The following is a 26,765-nucleotide window of genomic DNA, read 5'->3' on the forward strand; positions in this document are numbered from 1 at the left end:
CACCCAAGACATAAAGATGTACCTTCACCAGTCATCAAACCTTCAAAATTGGCTGTTAAATGTTAGCATGAAAATAAAGAACTTTTAGATAAGTGTTTAGTAAATCACAAAAAAATACTCTATAATTCAGACATGAATATAATAAAAGTTAATGATACTGAAGCCAGCTAACAAACTAAAGCAATAAAAATTAAAAATTACTTGTTTATTTCCTATTTCCTTCACACCAGTACTCTCTACAGGTAATTAATATTGACACTCTTTCCATAGTGTAGAAATAACTATACTCAAGAGTATAATAAATACTATTACAAATACAATCCAAAAAACTTTAGGGAAGGATGGAGAAAATAAAGGGAGCAACTTCAAATAATAAGTGCCTTCTTTAAAGTGTATTTTTAAATAACATGCAGTATAAACCACATTTATAACTGTTTTATATGAGTATAACAAACAGATAAAAGTTAACTAGTTGCTCTCAGCCAACTGACATGTAAAAAGAATTAAAAATTAGAAGTGCTACTTGCTAAACTACAAAATGCTTTTAAATTCTAACCCATAGCCTAACAATGAAAACCCTAAGGAAATCCTAAAATTGTAGAGTTGTACACTTGAAACCTATATAAAGTTATTAATAAATGTCACCCCAATAAATTCAAAATGTAAAAAAAAAATAAAGCAAACCCTAAGCAAAAAAAAAAAAACCTTAGAAATCTATTTCATAAATGAAAACAAAATAGTCTTCTGCAGATAAATAAAAACTGAGAGAACTAATTGCCTGCATACTTCACTACAAGAAATGTTAAAGTTACTTCTTCCAGCAGAAGGAAAATGTTATCATATGGAAATTTGAAATGCCACAAAAAAATTGAAGAATGCCAGAACTGTTAAGTCTGTTGTTAAATACAAAAGATGTTTTTTCTTATTTTTAAAAACCCTTTTAAATAAAACTATTTAATGCAAAAATAAGAACAGCACATTAAGAGATTTATAACACATGTAGAAGTAAAAACAATGATAACAAGAGTACAAAGAACAGGAAAGGGAAAATATAAGTGCACTTTTAAAAGGTTCTAATTCCATACCTGAAGTGGTATATTATTTGAAGGTAAAAAATTATACTTAATAATGCCTATTGTAAACTCTAGAAAAACAATAAATTGTAAAAAAAGAAATACTAAAGACCTTAACAGACACTTCATTGAAGAAGATATACAAATTATAAATAAGCTTATGAGAAGATATTCCACATCAAGGAAATGCAAATTAAAACAACAATGAGATACCACTACACACCTACTAGAATGACCAAACTTCAGAACACTGACAATTCCAAATGCTAGTGCAGAAGTGGAGCAACAAGAACTCTCATTCCTTGCTGCTGGGAATGCAAAATGGCACAGCCACTTTGGAAGACAATTTAGTGGATTTTTTTCAAAACTAAATATACCATAGAATCCAGCATTGTGACACCTGGTATTTACTTAAAAGGAGACAAAAATTCATGTCCACACAAAAATATGCACCAGGACATTTATAGTAGCTTTATTCATAACTGTCAAAACTGCAAAGCAATCAAGAAGTCCTTCAGTAGGTGAATGGTATATTCAGATAACAGAATATCATTTAGTGCTAAAACACACACACACACACACACACACATCACGATTCTACCAAACCATAAAAAGATATGGAGAAACCTTAATAACATATTATTAAGTACAGAAGCCAATATGAAAAGGCTATAAAATGTACAATTCCAATAGATGAGATTCTGGAGAAGGCAAAACTATGGAGACAATAAAAAGATCAGTGGTTGCCAGGGGATTTTGAAGAAAGAAATAGGTGAAGCACAGAAGATTTTTTAGAGCATTGAAAATACGATAGCATAATGGTGCATGTATGTCTTTATATATCTGTCAAATTCATAGGATGTAAAACACCAAGAGTGAGCGATAAGATTAACTGGACTTTGGGTGATTATGATGTATCCATGTAGGTTCCTTGATTATAACAAATGTACCACTATCTTGGGGGATGTTGATAATGGGAGAGGCTATGCATGTGTGCAGGCAGGGTATCCTATCTAATAAAATAGTAATATGCAAATTAACCATCACTCCACAACAAAAATGGCGGCGCCCATGGCCACAAGATGGCGGCGCCCAGTCCTCTCATCCCTGCCGGAGTCCCCCAGTCCACCCAGCCTTGGCAGCGCAGGTTGTCCAGCTCGGAAGCGCCTGCGCCCCCACACCATGATTCCCGCCCAGCAGCGGCAGCCTGGGCTGGGGTCTTAGCCTGCGAGGGGCGCACACCCCAACAGCACGATCCTCCTCCCAAGAGCCATAGCCTGGGCTGGGGTCTCAGCCTGCGAAGGGTGCAATCCGCCTCCCAGCAGCCGTAGCCTGGGCTGGGGTCTCAGCGTGCGAGGGGCGCACACCCCCACGGCGAGATCCCCCTCCCAGCAGCCGCAGCCTGGGCTGGGGTCTCAGCATGCGAGGGGCGCGCACCCCCACGGCGCGATCCCCCTCCCAGCAGCCGCAGCCTGGGCAGGGGTCTCAGCGTGCGAGGGGCGGGCACCCCCACGGTGCGATCCCCCTCCCAGCCGCCGCAGCCTGGGCTGGGGTCTCAGCGTGCGAGGGGCGGGCACCCCCACAGCTCGATCCCCCTCCCAGCAGCCACAGCCTGGGCTGGGTCTCAGCGTGCGAGGGGCGGGCACCCCCACGGCTCGATCCCCCTCCCAGAGGCCATAGCCTGGGCTGAGTCTAAGCCAGTGATGGGCGTGCACCCCAACAGCCTTAGCCTGGGCTGGGTCTCAGCATGTGAGGGACGTGCACCCCCACGGCATGATCCCCCTCCTAGCGGCCATAGCCTGGGCTGAGTCTAAGCCTGCAAGGGGCGCACACCCCCATGCCACGATCCCCCTCCCAGTGGCAGCAGCCTGTGGTCTCAACCACTGAGTCACACCAGCCAGGCAGATATGGAGAAGTCTTAAATGTTTCTTTTTTTGTTACATATATTTTATTGATTTTTTACAGAGAGGAAGGGAAAGGGCTAGAGAGCTAGAAACATCTATGAGAGAGAGATATTGATCAGCTGCCTCCTGCACACTCCCCACTGGGTATGTGCCCCTAACCAAGGTACATGTCCTTGACCAGAATCGAACCTGGGACCCTTGAGTCTGCAGGCCGATGCTCCATCCACTGAGCCAAACCAATTAGAGCTGTCCAATATGTTAAAGAAAAAAACCTATCTAATAAAGAGGGAATATGCAGGGGAGGGCATTTGGGGGTGACCGGGTTGTCAGGGGAGGGCAGTTGGGGATGATCGGGCTGGCAGGGGAACAGTTAGGCATCGATCAGGCTTGCAGGGGAGTGGTTAGGGGGTGATCAGGTTTGCAGGCAGAAGCAGTTAGGGGCAATTAGGCAGGCAGGCAAGCAGTTGGGAGCCAGCAGTTCCGGATTGTGAAAGGGATGTCTGACTGCCTGTTTAACAGGCAGTCAGACATTCCCCAAGGGATCCCAGATTGGAGAGGGTGCAGGTTGGGCTGAAGGACACCCCCTCCCCCAGTGCACGAATTTCGTGCACCGGGCCTCTAGTATATGAGAAATCTCTGTAGTGTCCCCTAAATTTTTCTATGAACCTAAAACTGCTAAAAAAGTTAGTCTTAATTTTTTTCAAAAAAATCTTAAAGAAACAAGTAGGTATAATTAATATATCAATAGTACATCTATACTAATGAAAGGGTAGAGAGAAACCAAGATGGCGGCATAGGTTAAACACCTAACCTGCAGCCGGGCACAACAATTTCAAAAATACAACTAGAGGTCAGAACGGACATCGTCCAGAACCACAGGAGAGCTGGCGGACTGAAATGCCCACAGCTGGGGGGAAGGAGAAGGCCACGGGGACAGTCGGGGAAGCCGTAAAAGCCTGAGGTATGGAGAAACGGGCGGAGACACGAGCACACGCGCCTGCGGGGAGGATGGAACCGGAGAGGAGGGGGCGGCTGATGACCTGGCCGGAGTTCACTGGCAGGAAGGAGATAAAGGCTCCGGAGTGCGCTGAGCACCGGCTCCGATTGCACTGAACCCCATTCCGGGCGAAACCCTGGGAAACTCACTCACTTTCGCAACTCCGCCGCCCCCACAGGCTGCCCGGCCCGGGACGCTGGGGACGCCGCCGCAGCGGCGGCGCCCGGAGCCCGGCGGCCTCCCAGCACCCGTCCCCGCTGCGCAGCCCCCGCGCACCTGGTGCCGCGGGCCGCGTGCCCCGCACACCAGACGGAGGCCCGGGCGCCCTCTCCGTGCACCTCCCGGCGGCGCTAGACTTCAGTAGAGTTGACTTAATTCAAGGGATTAAGAAGTATAAATTGGGGGGGACGCCGCGGCGGCGACGTCCGGAACACGGCGATGGTGGTGCCTGGAGCTCGGCGGCCGCCCAGCGCTCGTCCCAGCCACGAGGCCCTCACGCGCCTGGTTCCGCGGGACGCGCATACCGCGCACCGGACGGAGGCCCGGGCGCCCTTTCCGTGCACCTCCCGGCGGCGCTAGACTTCAGTAGAGTTGACTGAAATGAAGGGATTAAGAAGCACAAATTGAGAAGTTTGAAAAAGATGGCGGCGGAGGTTAAAGGCTGTTCTGTTGCCTCGCACCCAGCGAAATCGGAGGGGATGAGGTGTGGAGGTGCGTGGGTCTGGCTGGTGGCGGGAGAAAGGGGCTTTTGTTCCAAACCTAAGGGAGATTAGCTCTCCATCACCCTGAAGCCCATCTTCTGGCGAACCCCGGGAGACCCAGATGCCTGCGGGGAGAGGCGGGACTCTTGCAGAGGTGCGCCCAGCAATCAGTGTTTGCTGCGCTGGAGTGCGGAACGAGGGGACTTAGATACATGGAAGGCAGAAGGACCAGACTCACAGCCATCGAGGCTCGCCACACCATGGCCTGTTGGCGCCCTGAGACCCCGCCCCGCCCTGGGACCCGCCCTGCACGTCTTGAAGACCTGCCCCGCAAGGCTTGCAGGCACACCTGCGCCCCAAGCAACGGCTTATGCATGTGGGTGGACTGCCCTCTGGCAGCGGACCAGATGATCTGCTGTTCTAGTCGGACTGCTCCAGGGCCACTCAGACAGGAGGAAGAAACTACAGTTTTTGCTGTAATCCTTGCTGAGTGCCTAAGGCAGTAGCTGATCTACACCCCATTGGAGACCCAGAAACGAGGGCATCTAGTGGTCTGTGGGAGATGACACCAGATTTCAACCACGTGCATAAGGGACACATTCAACGGGAATATTCAGTGAGCGCCAAAGCTTTGCTGCACCAAGACCCGGCCCATAAACGTATCTCCTGCACAGCAACTCTTCCTTTATAGACAAAGAGAGCCCCCCCAGTGACACCAACACCAATCAAGACTTAACTATACAAAGGAGGACCAAGATGGAGGCATAGGGCGGAAGCCTGATTGTTGCCTACCACAACAACTTTGAGACTACGACAAGAGAGCAGAGCAGACACCATCCAAGACCACCATAGGGCTGGCTGAGTAGATGCTCTACAACTAGAATAAAAGAGGGGGATGTGGGATGATGCTGATGCCGGTGACCCAAAGACCACACTTTAAGAACTACAGATCAGGCGACACAAAAGAACTATGGCTCAGGCGATACAACAGCAGCCTGGAACGTGCTCGGCGCAGTTCCCCCGGCGGTCTCCGGCTGAGGGGACGGCTCCACTGGCAGCCAAGCACGGACAGACGAGCCCCTATGAGACATGGGGTGGGAGACTCCGCGCTTGCTGACCTCTGAGTCCGTCAAGAATCTCAACGCCCCGGAAGCGGCCAGGTGCGCATGCTCGGCGACCGGCCACCGATGCAGACCCAAGGGCCGACACAGCGACGCCAGACTGGCCCACCGCCATGCACCGGGTGCACCGGAGCTTCGCCGAGCCGCCGCCCGACGAGTTCTGCAGCAGCCATACTGGAGCTCCGGAAGGATGGCCAGGGGAATTGCTGAGGGGGGATTGACCGGCAGGAATTGGGATCGGGAAGACGGGGCCCCACTGAGACCCGGGTGCGGGCGGGGTTGCGCGCCTCTGGGCTCGGGCGTGGTCACACGCCTCTGGGTATAAGTGAGGCCTCACGTCCCTGGGTCTAGGTGAGGCCACATGCCCCTGGGTCCAGGTGAGGCCGGACTCCGGGTCCGGGTGAGGCCAAGTGCCCCTGGACCCGGATGACGCTGGATCCCGTGCCCGGGCGAGGCCAAGCGCCCCTGGGTCTGGGAGAGCCCACACACCCCTGGGTCCAGGCAGACCATGTGTCCCTGGATCCGGGTGAGGCCGCGTGCACCTAGGCCCGGGTGAGCCCAAGTGGCCCTGGGTCTGGGAGAGGCCAAGCGTCCCTGGGTCCGGGTGAGACCATGTGTCCCTGGATCCGGGTGAGGCCTCGGGCACCTAGGCCCGGGTGAGCCCAAGTGGCCCTGGGGCTGGGAGAGGCCAAGCGTCCCTGGGTCCGGGCGAGACCATGCGACCCTGGATCCGGATGAGGCCTCGTGCACCTTGGCCCGGGTGAGCCCAAGTGGCCCTGGGTCGGGGAGAGGCCAAGCGTCCCTGGGTCCGGGTGAGACCATGTGTCCCTGGATCCGGGTGAGGCCTCGTGCACCTAGGCCCGGGTGAGCCCAAGTGGCCCTGGGTCGGGGAGAGGCCAAGCGTCCCTGGGTCCGGGTGAGACCATGTGTCCCTGGATCCGGGTGAGGCCTCGTGCACCTAGGCCCGGGTGAGCCCAAGTGGCCCTGGGTCTGGGAGAGGCCAAGCGTCCCTGGGTCCGGGTGAGACCATGTGTCCCTGGATCCGGGTGAAGCCTCGTGCACATAGGCCCGGGTGAGCCCAAGTGGCCCTGGGTCTGGGAGAGGCCAAGCGTCCCTGGGTCCGGGTGAGACCATGTGTCCCTGGATCCGGGTGAGGCCTCGTGCACCTAGGCCCGGGTGAGCCCAAGTGGCCCTGGGTCTGGGAGAGGCCAAGCGTCCCTGGGTCCGGGTGAGACCATGTGTCCCTGGATCCGGGTGAGGCCTCGTGCACCTAGGCCCGGGTGAGCCCAAGTGGCCCTGGGTCGGGGAGAGGCCAAGCGTCCCTGGGTCCGGGTGAGACCATGTGTCCCTGGATCCAGGTGAGGCCTCGTGCACCTAGGCCCGGGTGAGCCCAAGTGGCCCTGGGTCTGGGAGAGGCCAAGCGTCCCTGGGTCCGGGTGAGACCATGTGTCCCTGGATCCGGGTGAGGCCTCGTGCACCTAGGCCCGGGTGAGCCCAAGTGGCCCTGGGTCTGGGAGAGGCCAAGCGTCCCTGGGTCCGGGTGAGACCATGTGTCCCTGGATCCGGGTGAGGCCTCGTGCACCTAGGCCCGGGTGAGCCCAAGTGGCCCTGGGTCTGGGAGAGGCCAAGCATCCCTGGGTCCGGGTGAGACCATGTGTCCCAGGATCCGGGTGAGGCCTCGTGCACCTAGGCCCGGGTGAGCCCAAGTGGCCCTGGGTCTGGGAGAGGCCAAGCATCCCTGGGTCCGGGTGAGACCATGTGTCCCTGGATCCGGGTGAGGCCTCATGCACCTAGGCCCGGGTGAGCCCAAGTGGCCCTGGGTCTGGGAGAGGCCAAGCGTCCCTGGGTCCGGGTGAGACCATGTGTCCCTGGATCCGGGTGAGGCCTCGTGCACCTAGGCCCGGGTGAGCCCAAGTGGCCCTGGGTCGGGGAGAGGCCAAGCGTCCCTGGGTCCGGGTGAGACCATGTGTCCCTGGATCCGGGTGAGGCCTCGTGCACCTAGGCCCGGGTGAGCCCAAGTGGCCCTGGGTCTGGGAGAGGCCAAGCGTCCCTGGTTCCGGGTGAGACCATATGTCCCTGGATCCGGGTGAGGCCTCGTGCACCTAGGCCCGGGTGAGCCCAAGTGGCCCTGGGTCTGGGGGAGGCCAAGCATCCCTGGGTCCGGGTGAGACCATGTGTCCCAGGATCCGGGTGAGGCCTCGTGCACCTAGGCACGGGTGAGCCCAAGTGGCCCTGGGTCTGGGAGAGGCCAAGCGTCCCTGGGTCCGGGTGAGACCATGAGTCCCTGTATCCGGATGAGGCCTCGTGCACCTAGGCCCGGGTGAGCCCAAGTGGCCCTGGGTATGGGAGTGGCCAAACGTTCCTGGGTCTGGGTGAGACCATGTGTCCCTGGATCCAGGTGAGGCCTTGTGCAACTAAGCCCGGGTGAGGCCACGTGCCCCTGGGTCTGGGAGAGGCCAAGCGTCCCAGGGTACGGGTGAAGCCAGATCCTGGGTCCGGGTGAGGCCGTGCGCCCCTGGATCCATCCGGGTGAGGCTGGGTCCCAGGCCCGGGTGAGACCACGCGCCCCTTGGGTATGGGTGAGGCCACGTGCCCCTTAGTCCAGGTGACGCCGTGCCCCTGGTTTCGGCCGAGACCAAACCAGAGGGAGTCGGACCTCCATTACCACCATTTGTCCACCATCCAGAGCTGAGGGGTCAGTGCTGACATGTACACATAAGGAACTACTGGACATCGAAATTGGGTCTCAAAAGAACTGTTGGTCCAGGGGGAAGCTCGCTACAGATTGATTCATTTGCCTGTCAGCATAAATATTATTGCTCGTCTCACATTCAGTTCTTATTAGTATATATCTAGTGACATTTGATCTCATTCATCTAGAGGAAATGATGAACAACATAGACTGAGGAACAAGAACAGAACCAGAATCAAGGAGGCATCGATCGGACTATCGGGCCTCAGAGGGAGGATAGGGGAGGGTAGGGAGAGGGTGGGGGGAGGGGGAGAGTTCAACCAAAGGACCTGTATGCATGCATATAAGCCTATCCAACGGTTAAGTTCAACAGGGGATTGGGGCATGCGTGGGGAGAGGGGTGGGATGGGAATGGGGGGATGAGGACAAATATGTGACACCTTAATCAATAAAGAAATTTAAAAAAAAAAAATAAATAAAGGCAAAAAAAAAAAAAAAAAATGAAAGGGTAATATGCTAATTAGACCGGAGAGACCTGACGTCTTCCGGACATCATTCCAGACATCCTTCCTGACAAAGCCGGGGTGGTGGCCAGCCTGCAAACTGCCCACAGCACCTCGCCCAGGCAGGCCCCACCCCCAAGCAGGGACCCCCCCACCACCCCAATCCAGGGTCCCCTTCAGGGCAGGCCAGCCGTCCCCACCCGTGCACCAGGCTTCTATCCTATATAATAAAAGGGTAATATGCAAATTGATCCTAACAGCAGAAAGACCAGAACGACTGCTGGACCAATCACTATGAGGCGCACTGACCACTTGGTCCCTTTCCCGGGCTGGCAGGCTCCAATCACCTTATAGCCACCCACAGCAGGGGCGGGGCCAGCGAGTGGGCGGGAACAGTCGACCTCTCGGTCCCTTCCCCCAGATGTCAGGCACTGATCACCCGATGGAGAACAGGGAACCAGGGGTGGGTGGCAGCGGGGGGCAGGGCTGGCTGTGGGCAGCTGGAGAAGATGGCCCTGATCGCAGGCCAGGCCTAGAGACTGTATCTACGCACGCATTTCGTGCACCAGGCCTCTATTTTATTTTATAAAATAAAATTATAACAAATATTCAACTAATTACAAACAGGACATGAAAATGGAAAAGACCAAAAAAAATAGAGATGTGATAAATATAAAGTAAATTAGATGCCCAGTGCACAGATCCGTGCACCCGTGGGTTCCCTCGGCCTGGCCTGCGGGATTGGGCCAAAACTGGCTCAACAACATCCCTGAGGGGTCCCAGATTGTGAGAGGGCACAGGCCAGGCCCAGGGACCCCACCAGTGCACGATTGGGGCCGGGGAGGGACCACGGCAGGGCTCCAGGGCATGCCCAGTCCCGATCGGCCAGACCCCAGCAGCCAGCTAACCTACCGGTCAGAGTATCTGTCCCCTGGTGATCAGTGCACGTCACAGAGACCAGTCAAATGGTTGAATGCATGGTAGGGGACCGTGGGAGGTTGGCCGGCCACGGAAGGTTGGCTGTGGGAGCGCACTGACCACCAGGGACCAGCTCCTGCATTGAGCACCTGGCCCCTGGTGTCAGTGTGCATCACAGCGACAGGTCACTCAGTCGTTCAGTCACTTAGGCTTTTATATATAGATAGATAGCAAAGGTAGCTAACTGAAATATGGCCATATTAATCAACTGCATTAAATGTAAATAATCTAAAGCCATCACTTAAAAGGTAGAAATTGTAGTTATGTAAAACTATAGCAAGCTCCAACAATATAAACAAAAACAAAAAAACAAAACTGTAGAGGTCAGCAAACTTTTTCTCCAAGGGCAATACAGTAAAAACCTTAGACTTCCAGATCACTTGGCCTCTATCATAACAATTAAATTCTGCATTTTTTAGTTAAAAACAGCCCCATATAATATCTAAATGACAAGATGTGGCTGTTGTCCAGTTATTTATAGAACCAGGGAGCTAGCACATGAGCAATAGTTTAGTGATAACGGAAAAAATAAAATGGAATAAACTTTTCTAAGACAGTCACTTAAAATAGAGTCAGGAGCCTATGCACATCTTGTGCCTAAGTTCCCAGACCTGCTATCAAGTCGCTAACCTGTTGCTAACTCAGACTAAGGCTGAGTCATAAACATCCTGGAACAATTGCTGCAAGGACTAGACCTCCTTGCATTTTTTGCCCATCTCTTTTGCATAATAGAACTAACCAATCCCTGTTAAACTAGCCAGCGATCTTTCATTTGCAGGGATGAACCGCAATGGTGGTTTTGCCTTATAAGCCCTGCTTTTCTTTGTTCTCTGGAGCACAATTTAGCTTGCTACTAGAATCTGTCTTCCAGATTGCTATTATTTTTGCTCAAATAAATAGTTTTTTGTTTTTTTATTACAGGCTGAATTTCTACTTTGGTTAACACTGCAAATTAATTAATTAAAGTATATAGAACAAGGTTAAAAGTAAAAGAATGTACAAAGATATACATACAAACACATGCTATAGCTTAAAAAAAAGGATGTAGCTATATTAATATCACAAAAAGTTGGCTTGACAAAAGAAAAATAACGAGAGACTTTCCATAAGGAGGTAAAGGTTGATTCATCCAAATGAGATAGTAATCCTAAGTATAAATTCATATAATAATAGAACTTCAAAAAGCAGGAAGCAAAGCCTAATACAAATAAGATAAATACACAAATCTGCAATTTTAGTTGTAAATTTCAGCACTTCTCTTTCATTAATTGGTAATAATAACTTAAAATAAATCAGCAAAGATACAGAAGACTTAAATAATATTATCAACCAACTTGTAGAAACATCCAACAACAGTAGAAACATATCCTTTTTAAATGTACATCAAATATTCAACAAGACAAGAAATCCTGGGATGTAAAAAAAAATCTCAATGAAGGTCACAATTCTGATCACAGTAGAATTAAAGCAAAAATATACATCAGGAAAAAAGAAAAAGTACCTAAAAATTTATTCTAAATAACCTGTGAGTCAAAGAAGGAGTCACGAGAAACATTTTTTAAATTTTTCACTGCGTGAAAATGAAAACACAACATGTTAAAATTTATGGGATGGGGACAAAACAGTGCTTCAGGGAAATTTATACCATTAAATTCTAATATTACTAAAGAAGAAAGATTTTAAATAAAATCACCTCAGTTTGCACATTAAGAACTAAAAAAAAAGAGCAAATTATACCCAAAGCAAGACAGAAAATTTTAAATAAAATTTTTAAAAATTCAAAGGTATTTTAAAGTATCAAAAACAATAGAGAAAAATTATGAAACCAAATCCTGGTTCTTCCATTTATTTAGCCAGATGACTCAAAGTGTGTGTATTGGGGGTGGAAATGGAGGGTAGAAAAAGCCTGACAGAAATACAAAGAAGTACAAATAAAGAAGGCATCACTATAGATCCTATGTACACTCAAGGGATACATGATCCTTCTAAAAAAATGTATGCCCATAAGTTTGACAACTTAAATCAAACATGTATCATGTGAATAATGCAAAAAAAAACATACTGCTTAAGAAGAAGTAAAAAATGTAACTAGTCCTGTGTCCATCACAGCAATTAAATTTGTATTTACAAACCGTCCCACAAACAAAACCCCAGATCCAGATGATTTCACAGATGAATACTATCAGTTACTTTAAAAAAAATTACTACCGATTTTAGACGTATTTTTCCTGAAATTTTAAAAAGAGAGAACACTTCCAAACTCATTTTTTAGGCCAACAATACCATGATAATAAATCCAGAAAAATATATCAGAGGAAAAAAGAATACTAGAGACTAACAACCCTCATGAATATAGATACAAAAAAAATTAGTAAATATATATCCGGAAAGCAGGTTTAGTTTACTAATCAACATACCAAACAATGTTATTCACCATATGAACACACTAAAAACCATATGACCATCTCAAAAGATGTAGAAAAATCACTTTAAAAGATTTAAAATAATTTATTAGAAGAACTTTCAACAAACGGATTATAAAGAAACTTCCTCAAACTGATAAAAGGTATCTATGAAAAACCTACAAGTAACATGATGCTTAATGGTGAATGACTACATACTTTTTAGGAATAAGACAAGGAAGTTTTTTCTCCAACTGCTCATATTCAGCATTATACTTAACTAGAGGTCCGGTGCACAAAAATTTGTGCACAGGGGAGAGGGTTCCCTCAGCCTGGCCTGCCCCCCGTCACAGTCCGGGAGCTCTCACAGGATGTCCTACTGACGGCTTAGGTCCGCTCCTCTGTGGGTGGCAACCGGCCGTTTAGGTATATAGATACTTTCTGGAGGCAGCACGGACTCCTTCCTTATTTCTTTCCTCTGTGGTTGGAGAACAGGGGACTAAAAGGTCGAGACAGAACTGTGGCTGGGCCTGGGGCTTTTGCAGGCAGCGGAAAGAGGGAGAGGGCTGGGGAAAGTCTAGACACATTTCCTTCGATTGTCCTCCCTTCCTCCGGGCCTCTCCCTCCATTTTTTCCTTCTCCTGGTGGACGCTCGGGCCTCGGACCGAACAGAGCCCAGGACAGTGGAGTTCAGCCCCCTCACTTCTCAGCTGAATGTACAGCCGCCTCACATTCCAAGTGGAGCTGTTTTCAAGTGACTAAAGTGCTGGGAATCCACAGCTCCCAGCCTCTCCCATCTCGGTTTCCTACTTGGGTCAATTGCAAAGTTCACCGAGACACCGAAGCAGCTCTACCTTGGTAGTTCTGCACTGACCCCTGCCCGGCCCCACCAGGCACTCTTCCTAGAGTCTCCGGGCCCACAGTCTGCACTCAGGGAGGTCGACCAGAGCCCATTCCCCCAGGCAGGTGAGGCAGGGGGGTTGGCCTGGAGAGCTGCAGGAAGATGGCAGAGTAACAGTTGACATGAACCGGCACCTGCTCAGCTAGACTTCCTAAGCTCCCCACCGGGCCCAGGCCAGGCCTCCTCCCTGCGCTGGGAGGACCATGGCTGAGGTACCCTCCCTGCATCCAGCGCCCTCCTCCCCGTTCCACCACCAGGGGCGGGAGCAGCTCACCCGAGATGCTCTGGTCCCTGCCAGCCAGGGAGGCAGCAGCACAGGTGGTGTGGCCTAGGACTTCAGCAGCTGTGAGGCTCCTCCCCAGCCTGAAGTGCAGGGCGGGGTCCGCGGCCGGCCACAGAGGCAGGCGTGGGGCCAGAGCAGGGCGGGCCTGGGCACGCGGCAGTCTGTGCACACCCACTCCGGCTCCAGGCCACCGGGCTCCCAACCGAGCAGCAGCGGTGGTGCAGCAGCCCGTGGTGAGGCCCCGCACCCTTCGCAGCCACCCCTGGGCACCTTGCATGGAGACGCCGCCTGCCACTGAGCCACAGTCTGGCCCGGGAACTACGGAGGCTGGGGTGGCCTCGGGCTCTCACTGACCCCACCAAAGATAGACTCCCGTGGCCTCCGCCTCCAAGGCAACATGTAGTTAGCACTGGGCAGGCCTGTGCATGCCTGCACTAGGGGCGGAAGTCTCCGCACCCGTTTCCACCCACCAGCTCCTGCCCGGTCGTGTCTTGGACACCATAACGGACAAATTAGCATATTACCTCCTTATATGTATAGATATATTTGTAAGGTCTGTGCACCTTAACCCTTTGCACTCACTTTTTTCTAGATGCTAACCGTGTCGAGTCACACTCGACATCCAAGTGCAAAAGGTTAAAACACAAAATTAAGATTTTTTTCAAAAAAGAAAGAAAACAAAATCCTAAACAGTTACAGAAATGTATCATTTTCAAGGATTAAAAGATATGAATTCCACCCAAATTTTTACACAATTCTAATCAAACTTGTGGCTGTCTTTCTGTTAAAAATTTATTGATTCTAAAATGTATATGAACAATAAACAATAAAGGGGCCAATAATAGCTAAAACAAATCTGAAAAGAATGAACTGGAGAGGTGCTAAACTACCAGATTCTGAGTTTACTATAAAGCCACATAAAACAGTGGTATTGCTATAAGAGTAAGCATATGCATTAATAGCAGAAAGTCCAGAAATACACCCACACAAATAAAAACAGAAATCAATAGATGATCAACTGGTTATAGACAAAGGTATCAAGATAAGTAATGGGGAAAGAACAGTAACCTAACTAATAAAGAGGGAATATGCTAATTAACCCTCATGCCGTTGCAAAGATGGTGGCACCCACAGCCAATAAAAAGGGAATATGCTAATTGTCTGCCACACCCTCAAAGATGGTGGCACCCACAGCCACAATATGGCGGTGCCCAGTCCCCTCAGGCCCGCCGGGGCAGCAGGCGTGTGGCAAGGCCAGACCCTTCCCCCAAACTGCCTCCGGAGTCCCCCAGTACCCTCAGCCCCCCAGCCGCCCAGGGCCGGCCCGAGGCGAAGGCAAGCCTTAGATGGCGGCTACCCAGCCGACGCCCAAGGCACAAGGCAAGCCTCAGATGCTGGCTTCCCAGCCGCCCAGGGTCGGCCCGAGGCGCGGGCAAGCCTCAGATAGCGGCTGCCCAGCTGCCCAGAGCCGACCAGAGGTGCAGGTAACCAGGGCCGGCCGAGGCTTGCACTGCCAGCAGTGGCAGGAGCAGAGGTGTGATGGGGCGTCGTCTTCCCCTGATCGCTGGGTCACCTCCCGCCCCTGAGGGCTCCCGGACTGTGAGCGGGGGCAGGCCGGGCTGAGGGATGCCCCCACTCCATTGCATGAATTTTCATGCACCGGGCCTCTAATACATAAAATAGTGAGGAAAAACTGGACATTCATATGCCAGTAGATGAACCTGGACTCTTAACAGTTAAACTTATAAAAATTCTAAGGAAAATCTTAACTTTTTAATTAGGCAAATATATTTTAAACAGGCCACAAAGGATAACATGCATATGTAAAAACTGATAATCTGGACTTCTGTAAAATTAATATACTGTTAAAAGAATGAAAAGACAAACCACAGCACTAAAATAATTATTTATAAATCATGTTTGTGATAACGGAACTGTATCCAGAATATGTAAAGAGTTCTCGCCCAGCTGGTGAGGCTCAATGGGTGAGCACTGACCTATGAACCAGGAGGATCAATTCCCAGTCAGGGCACATGTCTGGGTTTGCAGGCTCAATCCCCAATGGGGGGCATGCAGGAGGCAGCTGATCAATGATTCTCTGTCATCATTAATGTTCTCTCTCTCTCTCCTTCCCCCTTCTTCTCAGAAATCAATAAAACAAATATTTTTTTAAAAAGAACTCTCACATATTGCTATTAATAAACCAATTTCTTTTAAAAATGGGAAAAGATATAACCATATTTCAAAATAGGTACTAAAATGTGCTCTAAGCAAATAAAAAGATATTCAACATCATTTGTTACTAAGAAAATGAAAATTCAGAGTAATGGAAGATGGCACCATAGGTAACATGGTACTCACTGCCTCCCACAACCAAATCAAAATTACAACTAAAATACAGAACCACCATCATTCAGAACCACCTGAAGTCTGGCTGAATGGAAGTCCTACAACTAGAGAAGAAAAGTAGGAAGCACACTGAGACTGAGGTAGGAGGGGCAGAGGTGCTGAACAGGCTGGTACGACAACCATGTGTGGCGTGTTTTTAATTGGGAGAGATATTTTGGCTGAGGAGGTCTCCGGTGAGGAGCAAGGGGTCCCAGCCCCAAACCAGGCCCCCAGGCCAGGGTTCCAGAGCCAGAAAGGGAATTCCACAACTTTGGGCTGTAAAAACCTGGAGGATTGTGGATGAGTGACATGGAGGCTATTGGAGACCCAGACAGTTCCTCTTGAAGGGCCATTGCATAGAATTACTTGGACTCACTCCCACTGAGCTCCATTGCAGGTGCAGCAGTTTGAAAGGATCCAGAGGTCCTTCTAGAGGTCATTGTCAATATGATGAAACATTCTCCCTGCTACCCCCCTCCCCGCACACATACACACACACACACACAGACACAGAGAGACACAGAGAGAGAGAGAGAGAGAGAGAGAGAGAGAGAGAGAGAGAGACAGAGAGAGAGAGAGACAGAGAGAGACAGAGAGCGCTGACTGGCAGGCATGATATCTGAATTTCCAAAAACCTAGCTCACACTGCTTGCCCTGCCATGGTGATTCCCTGAGACCCCGCCCCATCAAATTTATAGCCCCACCCAAGTTGATTGCAGCAGCTTTTCCATATGAATAGCCTGTACTGCCTCAGGCTTCAGATTTTACTAAAATCTCAAACAAGTAGCAGCCAGACTCAGCATGCCCCATATTTCTCAATAAGCAGCCTCAGGCCCAGCCTTGCTTCACAGTTTGGCCTCTCCTGGGTACCTCCAAGCACAACACAAGCAGCAACCATTTGCAGATGGCTCTATAGCTCCTGCCAGGTGGCCCACAGCAGGACACAGGCAGTGGCCGACACTGCACCTCCCAGGAAGCCCCAGAGCCAGTTGGGGAAAGATCATGCCAGATTACAACTCTACACATCCACAAGGGACACACTTCAGGGGCGGACTTGGTGAGCACCAAAGACCCACTGAAGCAAGTCCTGCTCCATAAGGGTTTCTCCTATACACCAGTTCTTCCATTGTAGACAAAGCTGGTCCTCACAGCCAATTGGCCTGGAGGTCAATTTCTCCCAGTGATACCAATAGCAAACAAGGCTCAACTACAAGACAGTACACACAACCCACACAGGGGTGCACTGATAGTGTTCAGCTCAGGTGACTGGAGAAGCTGAGCCACTGGGCCCTACAGGACACCTACTACTCAAGGCCACTCTACTAAATCCAGGAGACATAGAAGCTCTACCTAATACACAGAAACAAACACAGGGAAGCAGCCAAAATGCAGAGACAAAAAAACATGTTACAAATGAAAGATAAGAAATCTCCAGAAAAAGAACTAAATGAAATGGAAACAATCAAACAACTGGATACAGAGTTCAAAACAATGATTATAACGATGCTCAAGGAACTTAATGACACCTTCAAGGGACTTAGATAGAATTTCAAGGATCTTAGTGAGAATATCAAAGACCTGAAAAAGGACCAGTCAAAAATTAAGCATACACTAACTGAAATAAAGAACAATTTATAGGGAATTAACAGTAGAGAAGAGGACACCAAGAGTAAAATCAGTGATTTGGAATATAAGGAAGCAATATAAATACCCAATCAGAAGTTCAAAAGGAAAAAAGAATCCAAAAATATGAAGGTAGTGTAAGGAGCCTCTGGGACAACTTCGAGCGTACCAACATTCACATTATGGGTGTGCCAGGAGAAGAGAAAGCGCAAGATATTGAAAACCTATTTGAAGAAATAATGACAGAAAACTTCCCCCACCTGGTGAAAGAAATAGACTTACAAATCCGGGAAGTGCAGAGAGTCCCAGACAAAAGAAACCCAAAGAGGCCCATACCAAGACACATCATAATTAAAGTGCCAAGGATTAAAGACAAAGAGAGAATCTTAAAAGCATCAAGACAAAAGCAGTTAGTTACCTACAAGGGAGTGCCCATATAACTGTCAGCTGATTTCTCAACAGAAACTTTGTAGCCCAGAAGAGAGTGGCAAGAAATATTCAAAGTGATGAATAGTAAGTACAGGCAACTAAGATTAGTCTACTCAAAGTGGTGAATAGCAAGGACCTAGAACCAAGATTACTCTACCCAGCAAAGCTATCATTTAGAATTGAAGGTCAGATAAAGAGATTCACAGACAAGAAAAAGCTAAAGGAGTTCATCACCACCAAACCAGTATTCGTGAAATGTTGAAGGATATTCTTAAAGAAGAAGGAAGAGGAAGAAGGAGGAGAAGAGAAAGAAGAAGAGGAAGAAGGAGGAGAAGGAGGAGGAGGAGGAATAAAATGGCAATAAATACTATCTATCAACAATTGAATCTAAAAATCAAAATAAACAAAGAATCTAATGAACAAAACTAACTGATGAATAAAATATAAGCAGAGGCATGGAAACATGGAACAGACTGACAAAAGTCAGAAGGGGGGGCTGGGGCAGACAATAGGGTGGTGAAGGCCTAGGGTGGTACGGGAACCAGGATGAGGGGGGCATTGGGGGGGAGAAAGTGGGACATCTGTAATACTTCTAACAATAAAGATTTAAAAAAGAAAATGAAAATCAAACCCTAGTTAAGCTACAATACCCACCCACAAGATTCAAATAAAAAAAGACTGGCCATACCAAGTAGAGTATATGAAACAGTTGGAACTACAGCACATTTTTTAATGTTAATACAAAATGATACAGCTACTTTTGAAAACAATTTGGCAAGTTTCTTTTAATGTTAAACATGTATTTACCCATATATCCCAAAAGTTCTAGTCTTGATATTTACCCACAGGAAATGAAAACAAAGGTACATGAATTTTTACTAATCCTATCTAATAAAAGAGTAATATGCAAATTGACAGACACTCCAACACACAAGATGGCGGCCCCCATGTGGACACAAGATGGCCACCACAAGATGGCCAGCAGGGGAGGGCAGTTGTGCACGATCAGGCCAGAAGTGGAGGGCAGTTGGGAGGGACCAGAACTGCAAGGGAGGGCAGTTGGGGGCAATCAAGCCTGCAGGGAAGGGCAGCTGGGGTGACCACGCCGGTAGAGGAGGGAAGTAGGGGGGGACCAGGTCTGCAGGGAAGAGCAGCTGGGGGGAACCAGGCCTGCAGGGGAGGGCAGTTAGGGGTGACCAGGCCTGCAGAGGAGGGCAGTTAGGGGCAATCAGGCTGGCAGGGGAGTGGTTAGGGGGTGGTCAGGCTGGCAGGCACAAGCAGTTAGGGGCAATCAGGAAGGCAGGCAGGCGAGCAGTTGGGAGCCAGCCGTCCTGGATTGTGAGAGGGGTCCCAGATTGGAGAGGGTGCAGGCTGGGCTGAGGGACACACCTCCCTGTGCATGAATTTCGTGCACCGGGCCTCTAGTAGTCTATAAATGGAAATTACTGGAAACATGACTCTTTGCTTAGTTCTCATCTCATTGCTTTATTTTATTTAAAAAATTCTGTGTAGCTACTTTGAACAAAGCCCTAATCCAGATCTCCACTTCCCTTGCCCTTGTGCCTTTCCACTACAGCTAGGTTTTTAAAAAACAAATGTCACCCCTCCAGCTTAAAGCCTCTCAATGACTTCCTACTGCTCCTATAATAGAATACAAGCTCTTTCCCCAGTCTGTAAAACCTGACTAAATCTTCATATCTCACCAATTTCATCTGTTTGCCAGCCCCACCCCAACTACTTTGCTCATTACAGACTCCAATCTCTCAGATTGTGATCAGTTTCTCAAGAAATCTTTGTTTCCCCCAATTCCCAAGCCTTTTGCTAACTGTTCCCTCTGTCTGCAATGCTTTCACTGGCTCTTTACATGATGTGAAAAGTTGACATTCAGTGGAGCCATTTTAAAATAGGGCTTGAGAAGCAATTCTAAATGAACTGCCTTATAGGTCTTACTCTTTGAATCTCTGAAACAGTGAACTGGGCAAAATAACCTTTGGACTGGTCCAAATCAACACTGTCTTACAAACAACTATTTATAAAGCTAACAGGGAAGTAGACATCATGAAAAGCAAGGATCGATGACTGTGGATGTACTTTAAAGTCAGTAACTAGCCAAGCATAGTTAAAGAGGGTTCCCTCAGACTGGCCTGCCCCCCCTCACAGTCCGGGAGCTCTCACAGGATGTCCTACTGATGGCTTAGGTCTATTGTTAGTATCAATAGAAAATCCTTCCTTCTATTCATGTGATTATTTCCCTTCCTATTCTCATAAAAAACCCTTTCCTTCACCCCATAATCAACACATAATTCAGGCTGCTGCCAGAATATATGCTTCAATATTACAATTCTTTTTTACCTCAAATAAACACTTGTTGCCGCTCACGTTGACTTTAATTCTAAAGTTAGCAATAACCAGTTCTTTATTACTAGAGGCCCAGTGCACAAAATTCATGCACTGGGGGAGGGGAGTCCCTTAGCCCAGCCTGCATCCTCTCCAATCTGAGACCCCTTGGGGTATGTCCGACTGCCAGTTTAGGCCTGATCCCACGATTGGGCCTAAACCGGCAGTCAGACATCCCTCTCACAATCTGGGACAGCTGACTCCCAACCGCTCCCCTGCCTGCCTGCCTGCCTGCCTGCCTGATTGCCCCCAACTGCCCTCCCCTGCCGGTCCGGTCGCCCTTAACTGCACTCCTCTGCAGGCCTGATGACCCTCAACTGCCCTCCCCTGCTGGCCATCTTGTGGTGGCCATCTTTGACCACATGGGGGTGGCTATCTTGTGTGAGGGTGTGATGGTCAATTTGCATATCACCTCTTTATTATATGGGATATTTCGGGTCACAGTTTGAGTGCCATTTCTTCAAAGAGGCATTCACTGGCTACTCTACCTAAAGTGTGTCTCCATTATTCTATATTAAAATACATCACAGGTATTTCATTCATACCACTAATTACAATCTGTACTTGATTTATGTGTAAATTATCTGTCTCACATGAAAAATATAAGCTCCTAATGGGCAGAGTCCTAGTCTTGCTCATCATTATATATCATAGTGCCTACCTCACTGCCTGTTACATAATGTAACTTTCTTCCAAGAGGGCAAAGAAATCCCGATAGCTAATGAATCAATTACAGTCATGCACACTGCTTAACAGGGATATGTTCTAAATGCAACATTAGGTGATTTTGTCATTGTGCAAACATCAACATATACTTGCATAAACCTAGATGGTAAAGCCTACTTTACACCTAGACTATATGGTACTAGAGGCCTGGTGCATGGAATTCATGCACAGGTAGGGTCCCTAGGTCTGGCCAGTGATCAGGACCTATCTGTGGGGCAACTGGCAGGGTGATCGGGGCCCCCACTCACACCCATCTTGGCCTGGAGTCACCTGCTCACCTGTCCTACCCGCCACAACTGCCGCTGACTGCCATCTGTGGGGCAATCGGTAAGGCGATCAGCGACCCTGCTCGCACCCATTCTGGCCTGGCACCACCCACTCACCTGCTCCACCATCAAACTGCAGTCCCGCTCTCCTCAGGGCCCATTGGGGCCGGCAGCACCTCCACTGCCGCCTGCTGCCAGTGCTGCGTCGCCAATGCCCGCCATGTTCTGCACCACCCCCTGGTGGTCAGTGCACATCTAACTCCTGGTCCGTTGAACGCCCGCCCATGGGGACAATTTGCATATTAGGTTTCAATATATACTAGAGGCCTGGTGCACGAAATTTGTGCACGGGGAGGGGGGATGTCCCTAGCCCAGCCTGCACCCTCTCCAATCTGGGACCACTCAAGAGTAGGATCGGGCCCAAACAGGCAGTTGGACATCCCTCTCACAATCCAGGACTGCTGGCTCCCAAATGCCTGCCTTCCTGATTGCACCTAACTGCTTCTGGCTGCCAGCCTGATCACCCCCTAACCACTCCCCTGCCAGCCTGATTGCCCCTAACTGCCCTCCCCTGCAGGCCTGGTCACCCCTAACTGCCCTCCCCTGCAGGCCTGGTCACCCCTAACTGCCCTCCCCTGCATGCCTGGGTGCCCCCCAACTGCTCTTCCCTGCAGGCCCGGTCGCCCCCAACTTCCCTCCTCTGCCAGCCTGGTCACCCCTAACTGCCCTCCCCTGCTGTCCTGATCGCCCCCAACTGCCCTCCCTTGCAGACCTGGTCCCTCCCAACTGCACTCCCCTGCTGGCCATCTTGTGGTGGCCATCTTGTGTCCACATGGGGGCAGCTATCTTTGACCACATGTGGGCAGCCATCTTGTGTGTTGGAGTGATGGTCAATTTGCATATTACTCTTTTATTAGATAGGATTAGATAGGATAGAGGCCTGGTTCACGGGTGGGGGCCGGCTGGTTTGCCCTGAAGGGTGTCCCGGATCAGGGTGGGGGTTCCCTTGGGGCGTGGGCCGGCCTGGGTGAGGGGCCTGTAGTGGTTTGCAGACCGGCCACGCCCCCGGTGACCCAAGCAGAGGCCCTGGTATATGGGATTTATTTATCTTCTATAATTGAAACTTTGTACCCTTGAGTACAGGCCAGGGCAGGCCAGGGCTGCGGGAGGCTTGGCTTCCTCCATCGCCGGGGGCAACTCAAGCCTCCTGCTCTCTCCAATTCCATGGCTGCTGCCATTTTTGTTGGGATTTATTTACCTCCTATAATTGAAACGTTGTAGCCTTGAGTGCAGGCTAGGGCTGCGGGAGGCTTGGCTTCCTCCATTACCAGGGAAACCCAAGCCTCCTGCTCGCTCCGTGGCCGCAGCCATCTTGGTTGGGTTGATTTGCATACTCACTCCTGATTGCCGGTGGGCATGGCTGGTGGGCGTAGCGGAGTTATGGTCAATTTGCATGTTTCTCTTTTATTAGTTTAGGACATAGGATAGCCTATTGCTCCTAGGCTACAAATCTATACAGCATGTCACTGTAGTGAGTACTGTAGCCAACTGTAACACAATGGTAACTATTGGTGTATCTAAACATACCTCAACAAAGAAAAATTACGGTAAAAATACAGTGTAATAGATTAAAAAATGCTACACTATATAGGGCCCTTACCATGAATAGAGACTACAGAATTGGAAGTTGCTCTGGGTGAGTCAGTGAAAGGAAAATGAGTAAATATGACGGCTAGGAAATTACTATACACTGCTGTAAACTTTATAAATACTGTATATTTAATGTACACTAAATTTACTTTTTTTTCTTCAATTTACCTTGACTTACTCTAACATTTTTACTTAATAAACTTTTATCTTTTTAACATTTCTACTCTTTGTAACAACACCTTAGCTTAAAATATGAACATATTGTACAGCTATTCAAAATGTTTTCTTTCTTTACATCCTTACTTTACAAGCTTTCTCCTATTTAATTTTTATTTACTCTTTAAAACTTTTTTTGTTAAAAACTAAGAAACAAACACACAGATTAGAGTAGGCCTACATAGGAAAAAGATCATCAATATCACTATCTTCCATCTCTACATCTTGCCCTACTAGATTGTGTTCAGGGTCAATAACACCCATGGAGCTGTCATCTCCTATGATGGCCATGCAGTCTTCTTGAATACCTTCTCAAGGACTTGCCTGAGGCTCTTCTGAAGAAGCTGTCATTCTTTTCAGAAATATGTCTATCCTAGTTTGCTTTAATTTTTTTATTTATCATAGATTTACTTGTAAGCAGATAATGCATCATGAACATTCTTCTCTATTAACAAAAAAACTTTTGGGGTCCACGTCTTCAAAGTTTTTGAGGAGCTTTTTGAAGTTTGAAAAAGTTTCTGCTAAACCCTTCACTGTGAATTTTCTTGTAATTTCTGCTATGTGTTCCAGTTCCAGTTCCAACTATTCATTATTTAATTCCTCAGGATCCACCTCTAGGAGCTCCTCAATGTCAGTACCAAACGTTAAAGTTGTTTACCATCTCACCAGTCTTGTTGATTTTGGCAACCTCCTCATCCTTAGCAAATCATTTGAAGTCATGTGCTGTAAAGTAATTAGGTGACAGGAATTTTATAACTCCATAAAAATCTTATGGGACCACTGTCCTATATATGTGGTCTGTTGACCAAAACAATGTTATACAGCATATGACTGTTCTACAACAGAGTGTATTTCCCAGTTAGATACTTAAATTATAATGCAAAGTAGTAAGCTCCATTTTCACCATAAACCTTAAAAATCCCTTCACAAGTAATCTTCATTATGTATTTTATTGTGTGCATATATACATAGAGACACATACACACAAATATACACATGGCATTGTCTGATTCCTATCATGTCAAAGTCAGTGTCACAAATATTATATGAGAGCTCAACGTATTTCAATTTCTAACATTTTAATTTCTAATTTTAAATAATATTGACTATCTGAGATTTTCAATAGTTGTGCGCTTTGATATTAAAATATAACTTTATTCTACTTACTTCCTTCAATTTAAATGTAACTGTAAGGAATGTTTTTTTTTAATTCATCTTTATTGTTGAAACTATTACATATGTCCCCTTTTATTTCCTCCACTGACCCCCTCAATCCTGCACACTCACATCCCCAGACCTTCACCACAGTACTGTCTCTGTCCATAGGTTATGCATATAGACATATAAATGCTTTGGTTAATCTCTCCCATCTACCCTCCCTTCCCGCATCCCCCTCTGAGATTCGTCAGTCTCTTCCACGCTTCTATGTCTCTGGACTTTTTAATCGATGAATAAAAGATAACCAAAGGCTATATAATAAAATAACTAATATCTACATTCAAATCTTTTTTTTTAATCATCATCTGAGATTTACTGATTTTAGAGAGGGGAAGGGATAGAGTGAGAAAGAGAAACATCGATGTATTAAAGAAACATCTATCAGTTGCTCTCCCCATACGTGCCCCCACCAGGGATCGAACCCACAACCTAGGTATGTGCCCTTAACACTAATCAAACTGGCACACTTTCGGTGCATGGGATGACACTCCAACCAACTGAGCCACGCCAGCTAAGGCATACATTGCATTCTTTTATCCAAATCTCAAAATTCAGCCATAAATATACCTTTGTTTATCTTTACACAAATAAAATCTGCACACATAAATCCGTTCTATATGTAGTCAGTCAAAAAAAGGCTATTATGTAAGTTTCTCTAATAGAGCATACAGAATTTTTATATATGCATCTTACTCATATACGGAAAAGTTTTAAAATGAATAATCAAAATTCTAAAATAATTTGCAATTATTAATCTCCATAACATTGTTCTTAAGACTTTTTTCCTCATAATTTTTGTTTTTTTCAGGCCACATGACTTGAATTAAATAACATTATATCACCTGATATTAGTTGTGTAGAGTAATAGTATGATTTAGCTAACATAAAGAAAACTTAAACTAGTATTGAAAAAGAGTGAAAAGTAGTTATAATCACTGTGAGTTGGCTTCTGGTATTTATTTTTATCTAACACAGAAATAAACCTCATGAACAGTTGAAATCATATAACAAATATAAGCATCTACATTTTTAAAGTACATGCTGTGCATGTATGAAATTATTTCAATAAAGCTTAAGTTTGTAGAAGGAAAATGATAACATCTAAACAATAAGTAGGAAATAACCTTCTTATTTTATGTTCTCTTAACACTTCGTTATTCATGTAATACATGATTAAATTATACTGGAATTCTAGAATTTGGATATTTTTAAAAACTCACTAATTGACACATAGGACTGAGTTTATTTTACAACAGTAAACCATTATTAAAGTGTATTAATCCAAGTCATAGGTTATCAGTCATCAGCTAGTATCTAAAATACCTTTAATAAAACAATCTTAAAGTACTCAAGGTTTTCACAGGTGTCACCTCTCCTCTATCTTTCTTACCAATTTGCTTTGCGTGGAAACAATAGAATCTATATCATGGGTGAAAAGCTAAAACCAAAAATTCAAGAATGAAAATGTTTTAACTTAACCAAAGAGCTGACTTTTAATAGTTAAGAATGCATATTATAACATGATACATACCCTCAAAATTTAACTTCTTTGAAAAGAACTATCATCCTAAAGGAGTCCAGAACAGGCTCCTGATGTGCTACTTTGGCATGTGGATTATTTTGAGGTGAAGGCAACAGAGACTCTATGGGCTCAAAAGAAACTTTTACCTTTCCTTAAAGGATTTAAATTGGGGCATTGCCCATAATAACTATGACCTATCTATAGGAAAGGGAAAACATAATTACTAGACATCTGCTCTTCTCATTGTCCTAGAAATTGCCCTCCTCTCTGGAGACCTAGGAGCCTTATCTCACTCCTTGGCTCAGTATGTCATCTATATCTCATTTTAATGTTATAAATGTTTTAACTTAAAAGTAATTTCCATAATTACTTTCTATCTCTGAACTACTCATGCATATGCGAGTCTCTGATTCTCTCATGTATGTGGGGTTCCCATAAGTATGCATGTAATTAAATTTGGTTATTTTCTCTTGTTAATCTATGGCATGTAATTAAAAATTAGATCAGCCAAAAGAACCTAGAAGCGTAGAGGATAATTTCTTTCTTCCCCAAAATCCATCTGCAACGTATCATGACTGAAAAAAATAAAACTATCTCCCTAAATTAAAACATTTTCCATAATTACTCTTCTTCCCATAGTTTTTGTCTATTTCCATGTGTATGCTAAAATTTATGTTAAGGCTCACAGCCTTTCAACTTTTGCTTTTGCAGTGGCCATTTGCTTTGAGGGGAAAGAAATCTCCAATACTGGGTTTACTTCTCTGAGCTTTCTTCC

At 47.2% G+C, this 26,765-nt stretch overlaps 1 protein-coding gene and 1 pseudogene across 2 annotated transcripts in view; one reads left to right on the forward strand and one right to left on the reverse strand.

Annotated features, from left to right (window-relative positions):
- The window catches only part of NBEA (neurobeachin), an 896,160-nt gene that overhangs the window by 824,366 nt on the left and 45,029 nt on the right, over nucleotides 1-26,765 (reverse strand). The gene's annotated exons all lie outside the window — the stretch shown is intronic.
- Nucleotides 1-26,765, forward strand: part of LOC129150064 (etoposide-induced protein 2.4 homolog) — a 51,648-nt pseudogene that overhangs the window by 644 nt on the left and 24,239 nt on the right.

The sequence above is a fragment of the Eptesicus fuscus genome, chromosome 8 (genome assembly GCF_027574615.1).
Source record: "Eptesicus fuscus isolate TK198812 chromosome 8, DD_ASM_mEF_20220401, whole genome shotgun sequence".
NCBI classification, from domain to species: Eukaryota; Metazoa; Chordata; class Mammalia; order Chiroptera; family Vespertilionidae; genus Eptesicus; species Eptesicus fuscus.